At 41.4% G+C, this 13,291-nt stretch overlaps 1 protein-coding gene across 1 annotated transcript in view; it reads left to right on the forward strand.

The window, feature by feature from the left end:
• Positions 1-13,291, forward strand: part of LOC146821053 (E3 ubiquitin-protein ligase PHF7-like) — a 1,746,711-nt gene that overhangs the window by 1,699,261 nt on the left and 34,159 nt on the right. The window lies entirely within an intron of this gene.

A 13,291-nucleotide genomic window follows, 5' to 3' on the forward strand; every position in this document is an offset into this window, starting at 1 on the left:
AGGAACTCTGATAAAGGTGGCAATGTTGTGCTCTGGCCCAAAAAACTATACTTAGAAGAGGCCATGCTGCAACTCAATGACAGATCATGCTACAAATTAAGTAACAAACTAACATTGGTGGCAGCACAAAATGAGCTTTTTAAACGTCTCTTGGCATGGAAAAGCGCAGGATTAATCAACATGGATGAATATAAGTTTTTGAAAAAAGATTATCCTGTCACGCCCGTGATATATTTCATCCCAAAGGTCCATAAAAACATCAATAAACCTCCGGGCAGACCCATCATCTCGGCCAAACAAAGTCTGTTGGAGAACATTTCCATCTATATTGACTCATTTCTGCAGGAACATGTCAGAGCCTTACCATCATTCATAAAGGACACTACAGATTTTTTAACAAAAATCCATGAACTTGAATGGTGTAAAGATTTTCTATTGATTACTATAGATGTGTCAAGCTTATATACAAGCATACACCACAATGATGGAATACGCGCTCTCAAACATTTTTTGGACCGGCGACCAATTCAGTTTCTCAATCACAATAAAATGTTACTAACCTTGACTGAATTTTGCCTAAACAACAACTATTTTCTCTTCCAAAACCAAATCTACCAGCAAACTCGAGGTGTGGCTATGGGGGCAAGCTTTTCACCTAGTTACGCTTGCCTCCATATGGGCTGGTGGGAGGAGGAAATAGTTCATACCCTGTATCAGGACATAGTCAACAAAGATGTAATCAAATGGGTTTGATATATAGACGACCTTTTCTTGGTTTGGCATGGCAACAGGGAAAGTGCAGCATCATTCATTAGCATGCTCAATGAGAATGATATCAATTTGCAGCTCACTTACAATATCGGTGATTATTCGGTTTGCTTCTTAGATGTGGAGGTTTTTATACATAATGATAAATTGGAAACCAGATTATATCGCAAGCCTACAGCGGGCAATACCATTCTACATGCCTCGAGTGTTCACCCGAAACACACTATACATAGCATTCCGAATGGAGAAATGCTGCGGCTACGCAGGATATGCAACAGAGATGAGGATCTGACTCAAGCACAAGAAGAATGTAAAAATCGTTTCTTAGCAAGGGGTTATTCTATACGTACAATCTCTGCGACTATAAATAAAACCAATGATCTAAGCAGAGAGGAATTGCTTTTCCCTCTTCCCAACATAGAAACGTTCATCACTTCTAGCCAAAATACAAAAGAGCCTTCCGATCCCAGACTAATAATGACTTATAACAAGCAAAGAGATATTATTAGCCGTGTTATAAGGAAAAATTGGCACATTGTGCGCACAGATCCTATAATTGGCGAACACCTGTCGGCCAATCCAGTCATTACGTATAGAAAGGCTCCATCGTCCAGTGATTACTTAGTCAAAAGTAGTCCGGAAATCCCTGCTAACAAAAACTGGCTAATGAGCTCTAGAGGGTTTAAAAAATGCTTCTCTTGTAAAGCCTGCAAATTGGGTTTAAATAAAAACTCTTTTACAACCCCATTCAAATCAGCCCCAACTACAATCTCCAAATCTTTGACATGCAAATCAGAGTATGCAATTTATGTGTTGGAATGCGCTTGTGGACTGAAGTACATCGGTAGCACTAAGCTACAAGTCCACAAGCGAATTCTTCAACACACCAGAGCTATAACAAACGCAGATCCAAGCTATCCTGTGGCCCGACACATAAAGGAAGTCCACAACAGCCTAGTACAAGACCTCAAGTACTATGTTGTGGATTCCACACCACCATTAAGGAGAGGGGGCAACAGAGAGGCCCAATTGAGGAAACTGGAGACCAAATATATTTTAGAGTTTGATAGTAAGTATCCGAATGGCCTTAATACAACGGAAGACTTATATACTTGGCTCTAGAAGAATTAAGCAAAACATATTGTCTTATTTGCCTTTTTAATGGATTTTATCAATCCGGACAATTGGCAGAGAACATCAGCCACATGGCCTATATACATCTCTCCAGTTACATTAATTGGGGTATCCCCAAAACATCCTAGCTGATTCCCTAATAATCCAATTTTAAATCACATTTTTTTTTCCTTTTCTTGCTAAAAAAATAATATGGTTCTTTTAAGCACCGACTTATAATTGGTTTATACCAAATCAATTTTCAAGCACTTCTTGCACTTTAGCTATTCAGGTGTTGCACATATCTTTAGCACTGTATAATATATGATTTAGCCCAACATATCGCTGAATTTTTTAACATGGGTCAAGAAATTATTGTAAGATATAGTAAGGAAGTGCAATTTCAAATAACATATAATAGGTTTTGAGTGCTAAAATGTTTTTGACACCTACAAATTGTACGCCTGCTTATCTATTTCCTGTCCCATGTTTATGCCATAGGATCATGATATCAGCAAATTTATACCGCTGTATATATATTTTTTTACTGTTTTTTACTGTTTTTATGGTATTTATACAGAGAGTGAAATTGTTTACATTTATACAGCAATAGAAACAACTATGGCCTTTGGCATTAAGCCACAAACCGAACAACACAAAGACAGATATTCATAATCTGTATTTAATGTCTTGCTATTTGGGAATAATAGATTAATTACGCTATATATTTCAATGTATTCAGACAGTGCATGTATTTGCTTATAAATTGCAACATCGTGTTAATTAATCTTGTGACATTTGGCATTATGTCTTGAATCGATATGTTGGAAGACAGACCCATAGTCTGTCTTCATGGTTAACCACTGCACTAGCACTTTAAAAAGGGAAAAAAAGTAAATGGCATGTCATGTGATCAAGGGCTTGTGAGCCCGAAACGCGGCATTTCTTGCACGTGAATAAACAGCAACAGCACTAACTGGTGTCCGTTTCCTGCTTTGGAGGTTTCAGTACATCAAAAAGCTTCTGACGAGTTGGATTTTTGATATAGATATATATATATATATATAGATACATAAAATTATCACAGTTCAGTAATAATTGTCCAGCACTCCAAGGGGTAAAAAGTCACTCGTACTCTGTATTTGCAGTGATGATCACATCAACGCGTTTCGACAGCCTCATGCTGCCTTGTTCACGATGTGGACACAACAATTGATTAAAGTTAAAATAGTCATTCAAAATGCTAGACATCAACAATGGACTACATTTTAGTACATGGTAGTTTCAATGTGAGTTTGGTGGCCATCTTTAAACATATTGTGTAAAACAACATGGATAATACAGCATTTTCACAGCTTTGAACTGTAAATTATTATTTAATGCTTTTACAAGGAGTGCGCTTCTTTCGATTTAAAACACTTGGAAGTTAATATATTTCGCAGAAAAATAATTTCTTGCTTATTTCTGTAACATTTCCACAGTTAAAAACCAATTTTATAAGCCTATAATTTCTTATCATCTTCTTGTTTACAATAGTGATTGTATATGGTCCATTAATACTCAATTAAAGGGCAAGTGCCCTATGTTGACATTTATAAGATAAAAAAATGTAAAACAATTAATCAATTTACATAATTACTTGTCGATAAAAAATGATCAATTATTAGAACATTGGAACGTTGGCAGCTCCATTGAAGACAATGGAGCGCTCTGGGCTAATACTGGCCGGTATAAGCCCAGAGCACCAACATTCCAATGTGTCTTTGTTCACAGCTCTGGCTGTGAACAAAGACTTCAGGGAGCCTGAGGGGATTTCAATCCCCTCGCGCTCCCTGAAGGGCTTTGTTTTGGTAGAACATTCTGCCCTCTAGTGGCAGAATGTTCTAATAGCCTTATAGCCCTTCGTTTTCCAAGGTTTACATATTTTAAATTTAATTCAATAATTAATGTACAAATAATAATGAATAGTTAATTAGTTATTACTTAATTAACTTCCCACCCTAGACCGCTACAAACCGATCATCTCGCAGCTAAACTATAAGTAAAATAATTCAGTATTCCTTAGTTTACATAATTAAAAATCAATTAAATAATTGTTACTAAAAAAATATAATTAATTATTGCTTAATGAGATTCCACACTACACACCTACAAACCTAGCAGCTGGCATCTAAAATATAAGTACAATAAATAAGTATTCCATAAATTATAGAATTAAAATTAAATTAAGTAATTTTTTAACAATTAATACATTTTTAATTACTTAATTAACTTCCCACCCTATACCCCCACAAATCAAACCACCCACCAATAAAATATAAGAAAACTAAATCTGTATTACATAAATGGCATAATAAATATAACATTTAATTAAATAAAATGCATTAAATAATCCTTATCTAATTAACTTCCAACCCCGTCCCCCTTTAAACCCCACAACCCGCTACAGCACTAGAAATTACCATTAAAAATCAATTAAAAAAAACTCTAAATCACATTAAACTACAAGCTATGTTTTAAAAACAATTAATAACATTTATATAAACAATAGTAACACATAAAATTAATGTCACCTAAAACACATTTAAATAATTTTAAAACGATGTTTATAAGCACTATATTAGTGAAAACAAGGTTAACAACTTCGATTTCATTTACAACGATAATTCTTACCTCAAAAAACGATAGTCTTGTCGGCCATATATCAGGCCTTCGGGTTAATAAGGCTAAGAAATATTTGTTTCCTATTGCAGGACCTCTGCCCCGGCCGGAGGCCTTGCAGCTGGAAATACAGTGGACGTCCCACTCTTTTAAGTATTTGGGTATCCAGGTGTTCCACTCCCTGGAAGATCTGAGTGAGGGAAACTTGAGTAGAGCAGTGAGATCACTTAAATCCTGTGTTAAGTTCTGGCGCACATTGCAACTCCCTATTATGGCTAGGATATCTCTAGCTAAAATTGTCATGTTACCTTGGCTTTTATATTATTTTGTCAACCTTGCAGTCTTGATGTCGCCAGGATGGTTTCGCCCGTTAATTACGCTATTGAGAGAATTAGTGTGGGTTGGTGGGCACCCGAGAGATTCCTTGAAGACACTGCAGGGTCCGATGACAGAAAGTGGGCTAGGAGTGTCGAACTTTGAGTTTTATATGTTGGCTGCCCTACTGCAGTGGTTGGTGCAGTGGCTGGGGGAGGTGAATGAGGAGAGCACCTGTTTGTTAGAGCCGGATGGTCATCCCCACTTGCTGCTGGCTAAATTCTTGGTTCCGTCTACACATACCATGTGCCACTCAATGTTACAGCGCACCGCACTGCAGGCCTGGAAAAGATCCCTAGATAGAGGTAAACAAGATATACCCCTATGCTTCCGCTTGTGGGTTTACCACATGGTACGCCGATGTCATGAGTCACTGAAGATCAACCGGCGACATGGACACAGGGGGGGTTGGAAAATGTAGGAGACAGTTATTTGGAGAAAAGCCTTCTGCCCTTTTAGGAACTGGTCAAGGGTAATGGCCTTCCTCCGGGACAGTTCTTATGCTATGAAGGCTTAGTACCCACTGTTGGACAATTGTGGGAGAGGGACGGGAAGAACCTGAGACACACCCAATCTTGCATACCCTGATGACCCTGGGCATGGCTGGGCATCAAGTGAAGTGGTTTTATGCCACCTTGCTTGCTGCATCCCTAAACCCACTGGGTGACTTGCGAGGGAGATGGGAAAGGATATTAGGAGGCGTACTCACTGATACGGATTGGGGTGAAATCCTGCAGTCCCCAAAGAAGATTTCCTGCAACACATGACTTAAATATTTACAATTTAATGTCATCCATATGACCTATATGACCCCTCACCGTCTTAACATCACTTATGGGGAGGAGACACGCAACTGCCCGAGATGTGCCCACCCTGATGCCGATTTCATACATATGCTTTGGGACTGCCAAACGCTACGCCCTTTTTAATGGACACCATTGTTCTCAAACTCAAGGATGTTTTGGAGATGGAGTTGGCATCTACGGCCCGGGTATGTTTGCTGGGACTCTTTCCTTGTCCGCTGAAATGCAAAATTGGGAACAGATTGATTGACTTAGCCCTGGGTCTTGCTAAGCGTAGAATAGCATTAGTTTGGAAATATGCACAGGAACCTAAGGTTTAACATTGGAATCGGGATGTAATAACTTGGGCGGGTACTGAAAGTAGGGCACTGAACTGGGAAGAAGCTAAAGGAGTGCAACAACGCCCCATAGCGGATCTATGGAAAGAAATGATGATGTCCTGGGAGCAACCGGCACACACTAGTGAAGGGGAGGCGGAGGGGGAGCAAGATACTCCGAATTAGGGCGTTGAGCCCTGATGATCTGTCACTATCCCTGCTTGGATAGGAGTGTACATGTTGCTTCCCTCGAACTATTTATTGTGGTGCCAGGCGATCAGGCCCATATCAGGCTATGCTGGAGGGGGCAGTCATTTACCTTACGCTTTTTATACGCCGGTGGGTTAACTCCCCCATAAGCTCTGATACCCTAGATAAGAATAGTTGATCTTTTAACCTTGACCGATCCACTGCACAGAATTCAGTTTGTTATAAAGTTTATTTTTATTTTTTTCTTCTTTAAAAAATGTAAACTTTTTATATTGTGCTATTCCGTCATACCCAAATGTGAAACTACCGACCGTTAATGTGAAAGACTCAAACGAAATGCATATTCAGTAGTAGAAGATACCACTGTACACTCAGATCCTGAAGACATTACCTACCTGATTATTAGACTGCAATACGGCGATAAGTATGCAAGCCACTGAGCAGAGACCTCATGAGAGGATATATCATGTAAAAATGTGTTGACCCTGAGGAGGGCGCTGCATATAGATTTATGTGCGGTCTGTGTGCTGAACTGTGATATAACTTGTTACAAAAGAATGTGCTTGTGACTCGCATTGTTTTGAAAGCTAAATGTCTTTGCTAAATAGCCAAACCCATTGATTTTAGTTTGAACCAGTGTATTTATTTTCACCTTTTTATTATCACTATTTTTTAATCTTAGATTTTTGTGAAAAACTGGAGATTTTTTCTCTGATCACAAGTTTAATTCAGTGACCCTCTGTATATTTATCCAGTTTTTCACAAAAATCTAACGTACCCTGTATAATATTGGATATCGAATATAGACATTAAAGAGTCTTAAGAATCATAACCGAAAGCATACCACCAATAGCGATATATGTATTGGATGTCTTTTTTGGTAAAATGTTTTTTCATGTAAAAAGTATTTGTGATATATGTTGTATTGCACATTTATGTCTTATTTAAGTGTGTTTGCTAAATAGTTTCGAGAACAGCACATTTATGTTTTATTTAATTGTGTTTGTAAATTGTTTTGAGAACAAGGATGTATTGATATGACACGACACATGTCTTTTTTCAGATTGAAAGGAACAACTAAGAATAAAAAATAGTGATAATAAAAAGGTGAAAATAAATACAGCGGTTCAAACTAAAATCAATGGGTTTGGCTATTTAGCAAAGACATTTAGCTTTTAAAATAATGCGAGTCACATGCACATTCTTTTGTAACAAGTTATAATACAGCCCTGCTTATGCCTCGCCCCCTTGGGCCTAACTCCTCTCTTTTTCCTGAACTGTGATATAAGACATACCAATGAAAAGAAGTTTACAAAAAAAAACGATAGTCTTGTCAACCATTTTTGGGCATCACAATATTTGTGTGTCACAATATTTAAGGTCCAATATTTCTATCTCCAGATATTTTTAAATCAATTTTTTGGCCTAACAGGTAGGAAAAGTACTTTACTCAAAAGACATTACATAAGGAGTAACCCATGAATGTAGAAAAAAATATAAAACTCTTAAAATACACATTATTAAATAACATGACATATGTATGTATATGAATATATATGTACAGTTAATCAATTTACATAATTACTGTTCAATAAAATAGTCAATGATGAATTAAAAAATAATTGTTCTCCAAATATTAGGTAATTAACTTCTCACCGTGCACCCCTACAAATCTAGGAGCCCACACATGAAATGTAACTAAAACAAATAAATATTCAATAGTTTACATAATTACAATTTAATTGAATAATTAACAATCATACATTGGTAATTATTACTTATTTTATTTATTTTTAGTGTGTTATAGAGCGCAAACTTGACCCGTGAGGGTATCAGAGCGCTTTACAAGGTTTACAAAATAAAATTTACAGAAGTGAACAAGAAGGCATAGACATACAGAAGTATATGAAACGATTGGAAGGGGCAGGGGAGCTGGACACAGGGGAAAGAGGGACACGTGTGTGTGGCTACGGATGCAGTTAAACAGTATAAAACCCCACAGCTTCTTGGTGGGGTGAGTAGGTGATCTGAGGACCAGGCAATGGTCTTAGCTTAGTCAGGCACTGTGGTGGTTGAAGGCAGAGATTAGGAGAAGAATTTTCCCATGAGGAAAGTTTTGGCCTCCTTTTTGAAGCGTGCTAGAGAAGGTATTTTTCTAATGGCGGGTGGGAGAGAGTTCCAATTTCTTGGTGCGGCCCCTGAGAAAGCCCGATTGCAGTTTTGTTTCTTTAGAAAACGGGCAGGTTGGAGCAAGAGATCACTGGCGGAACGGGAGTTTCTGCTTCCTCCAGATAACACTAGTTTCTGAGCAAAATAAGCAGGGGAGTTTGCGTATAGAGCTTTGTGTGTAATGCAAGCCAGTTTCAGCTGTATTCTGGCCTCTAAGGGGAGCCAGTTCAATGCTTTCAGATATGGAGAGATGTGGTCGAATTTCCTAGTGCCGGTAAGTAGTCTGGCGGCCGTGTTGAGGCAGGCTTTTAAAGGTGTTGGGGAGATCTTGGGTAAACCTTCCAGCCTAGAGATGACTAGTGCTTGGACTGCCATCGGGAGCATCGATGAAGGGTTTCAGCTTCCATAGGTAGCTCAGGTGGAACCTGGCTGATTTAGCCATTGAGTTAATGTGGTCCTGCATGTTCAGGTTGCAGTCGAGGATTATTCCCAGAGATTTGGCCGAGTCCACAATGGTCGGTGGGCAGTTTAAGGCTGTAATGGCCTTGATCAACATCTGAATCTCTGGGTTGGCTTTTGTAGGGGAGATTAGGAGAAATTCTGTTTTCTTTGCGTTGAGTTTGAGTTGGTTAGAGGCAAGCCATGGGACGGCCAGTTTCAGGGCCTCATTCAGGGAGAGGATTTCCTCGAGTGATGAAATTTTAATGTATATTTGGGTGTCGTCTGCGTACATATGGTAGGAGATGTTAGCGGTGCGTAGTACTTCTGCAAGCCGCTCCAAGTAGAGATTAAAGAGGGTGGGGGACAGGGTTGATCCTTGAGGAACTCCAACTGTGACCGGGGAGGGAGCTGATAGGTTGCCGTTAATTAGGAATCTCTGTGATCGTAATTAACTTTCCACCCTAGACCTCTGCAAACCTAGCAGCCCACAACTAAAATATAAGTAAAATAAAGAAGTATTCCATGAACAACATAATTAAAAACTGATTAATTAATTAGCAATCAATAATTAATTGTTAATGAATTATTACTTAATTACCTTCCCACCCTTTATCCCTACAAACCTACCAGCCTGCAAATAACATATAATGGAAATAAAACAGCATTAGGTAATTTACATAATAAATACCATTCATATAGTTAAATAATATGTATTAAAACAATTCGAAATTAATTACCTAATTAACTTCTTACCCTACCACTAGTACTAAACCAACAATCCGATACAACACTATAAATTACTATTAATAATTAAATAAAAATTCCAAATTACTTAAAATTGCAAGCTATATTTAAAACAAAATGAATTACATTTATATAAACAATAGTAACACATAAAATGTATATATCTAATAAAAACACATAATTTAATGAGCTCTGCCCAGCTCTTCTCATGGGCAGACTCCATGGGCCTCTGTGACGCATGGAGAATATGGCACCCCCAAACGCCAAATTGACCCATGCATCCGTGGCACATAAAACCCTGTCCTGGATCAATCAGATTTGACTCCCTGTGCAAGACGGCATCCACCTCACACACGTCCATATCATTCTCCGAGATATATTGGCTCACGCCCCACTTCTCCTTGAGATGGGCTCTTCCGAGATGCACTTTAGGCCCATGTGACGCATTTACCCCTGGTATCTCATGGAACAGGCATGTGTGGACTTTGTGGAGGCGGAGATCCAGTCATTCTTTTTTTTTTTTATATATCTTTTTTATTCAATTTTCAACAACAAAAAAATCTGACAGTTTGATACAGCATTAATAAGACCCAGCGTACATCATAACAGTAGCTCCTCGGAACCCCTATCGTATCGCCCCTCAGCATTACACAATTACGTGGCTCTAATGTTTACAATCATTAGTCCATCTCTCACTTGCCACACATCGCCGTAACATTCAACTATCAAAGAGAGGACTGTTCTCTGCTGACAGTCAAAGTGAGCCACTGTTATTTTAACTCGAAAGACACATCAATACCTAATCAAGCCTACTCACTCCCTCCTCCCTAGAGTACAACGCGGGCATTGAGCTGTATCCACTTTAAAATACCTATTGATCTTAGCAGGGGTTAAGTACGCCCTATGTAATATAAAGAAGTGAACTAGTTGGAACCTGGCATTGCGCGTACTTTTCCATGCTCTCTTGACTAGTAGAGCCCATGTCGTCTCAGGAATCTCCTTACCGAGGTCTTCCTGCCATTTCCTTTGCAGTTGGCTCAAGGGCTTCGTTCCCTCGCTCACCATACGCCTCTATAGGCACGTAATAGCTCTCAAGGTCGCCGCTGCCATCACGACATTCTGGCACACCATAGACGTCTGCAGTTCTAGTAGTCCTTCCCTCCAATGACGTTGGATTGACGATATCAGGGCCGAATGCAGTAAGAAATCCCACCGAGGAAGGCCATACCTCTCTTGCAGGGTCTGGTAGGGGAAGAGAGCACCATCTTCGTATAAGTCTCCCAATACCTGTACCCCCATCTCCTTCCATTCCGCCAGTGCGGTCCAGTCCCCCCCGTGTGGGAGTGTAGTACACATACCCAAAGGAATTTCCAGAGCATAATGACGGGCAATTCCAGCTCTACGCTGACTCCGGTTCCAACACAGCCTCAGTGTCCGCTTCTCGTGAGAAAGCGTCCCAAGGCGCAATCGCTGTTGAAGAGTGGTAAAGGACAATATATGACGTGGGATCCACCTTCCCTCTGGGCTCCCTGGGCCCCTGAACTCCCTAGCTACTGCCTGGGTAAGCCATTGCAGTTGGGCTGCCAGATAATATAGCTCGAAGTCTGGAACCGCCAATCCCCCATCAGCCCTCGGGCGCATCATTGTGGCCATTGCCACCCGCCGCCTAACGTTCCCCCACAGAAATCCTCCGATCATTGAGCGGAGCCTTCTGAAAAGTGTACCAGGAACCTAAATTGGCAGTGTCCTAAAATAGTACAACAACCATGGGAGCGCCACCATCTTCAGGAGTGCTACCCGACCTGCCACCGAGAGTGGCAGAGTACCCCAAAACGTTAGGCTACCCCCAAGTCCTCGCATAGCTCTGCCTATGTTGCCCTCTAACAGGTCATCCGGTGTATGATAGATATTAGTTCCGAGAGAAGGCAAGCAACGAGGCTCCCACCGAATACCTTCCACCTGGGTGGGACCTGTCTCCGATGGGACCCCTGGAAACAGACAGTTCACCCTCAGCCCTGAAGCCGTGCCAAATGTGTGCAGTAGAGTCATTGCCCTGTTCAAAGCCTCCCCTGTGTTGGCCAGAAACATAAGTAAATCATCGGCATAAAGCGATATATACTGCATGTCCCCGCGTAGGTCCAAACCGAGGTAATGCTGCCCCAACCTAGTATGTGCGGCCAATGGCTCAATGGCCAATGCAAATAACAAAGGAGAAAGTGGGCATCCCTGTCGCGTGCCCCGCCCCACGGGGCAGGAAGAGGAAACCATTGACCCGTCCTCACTCGAGCCGTCGCTGATCTATAAAGGATCTCTGTCCACCCCACAAAAGCCTCCCCAGACCTAGCACTCGCATAACTCGAAACAGATATGGCCATTCCAGGCTATCAAAAGCCTTTTCAATATCTACCGAAAGGACCGTCACAGAAGCCACATGGCTGTGATCTTCCCCCAAAATGCGAAGTAAGGGTCGCACATTAGTGGACGTATTCTGGGTGGGGATAAATCCCGCTTGATCATGGTGGACCAGCTGCACCATGCATGGGAGGAGCGGAGCCGCAAGGATCCTACTCAGAATTTTATAGTCAGTGGTTAGCATTGATAGAGGGCGGTAGGCCGTCCTATCCGAGTGGTCCTTCCCGGGCTTCAGCAGTGGGATAATGACAGCCTCCCGGGTAGAGGCCGGCAACATTCCCAACTTCCGCGCTTCCTGAAATACAGCCAGCAGCTTGGGAGCCAAACAGTCAACGTAAACCGTGTAGAACTCTATGGGTAGCCCATCCGTACCCAGTGTTTTCTTGCGTGCTATATGCTTGATTGCACCCCTTATTTCCTGTCCTAGTAGGTCTGCTTGCTCCTCTTCCAGCCGCGGCAACGCTAAATCTGACAAGAAATCCCCTACGGCGTCCCCAGTAACCCGTGATTTGCTTCGGTATAGCTCGGTGTAATAGTCCAAGAATAACCCATTAATCCCTTGCTGGGTATATACCGACACCCCCGTCGGAGATGTCAGGTCCAATACAGGTGTGCCCCGAGGGGCCGGATTAGCTAGCCATGCCAGTAGTGTACTCGCCTTGTCCCTTTCTGCATGCGCCAAATATGACCTGTGGTCAAAGCAACGCAACCGCTCTACTTGTGCAGCTACTGCCTCCCTAACATCTAAAACTTCCCCTCATACACCGGGTTCTCTGGGTGGGCCCTCTTCCTCACAGAAGACAGGGTCCTCTAATGCCTCCGGTCGCAACCGCCAGGTCGGTACCACAGGTCTCTCCTGGACCCAGTGTATCCTCACCAATAACGGATTATGATCTGACAATGTTCTCGTGAGGTATTCACTATAGCCTACTTTAGCATCGTGTCTAGCTGCACATGCAATTCGTGCAGGGAAGAAAAAAAGAATAATCCGGTTCCCCCGAGTGGTGCGCACCCCATGTGTCTACTAGTCCCCACCTATTCTGCCAGTCCTGTCTGACCTTGGAGAGTCTATGTATAGGCGCTTCAGGCAGCGGAGGGTGTGATCTATCCATCTCAGTATCCACTATAGAATTGAAATCCCCTTCAATCATCACCGGGCCAGTCAGATAAGGCGCTAACCTCCCCGACAGGTGGATAAAAAAGGATACCTGATCTAAATTAGGGGCATATATACTACACAACGTCACATCTGTGGCATTGAGGCGACCCGCTACTACC

The sequence above is a fragment of the Triturus cristatus genome, chromosome 6 (assembly GCF_964204655.1).
Source record: "Triturus cristatus chromosome 6, aTriCri1.1, whole genome shotgun sequence".
Taxonomy (NCBI): domain Eukaryota; kingdom Metazoa; phylum Chordata; class Amphibia; order Caudata; family Salamandridae; genus Triturus; species Triturus cristatus.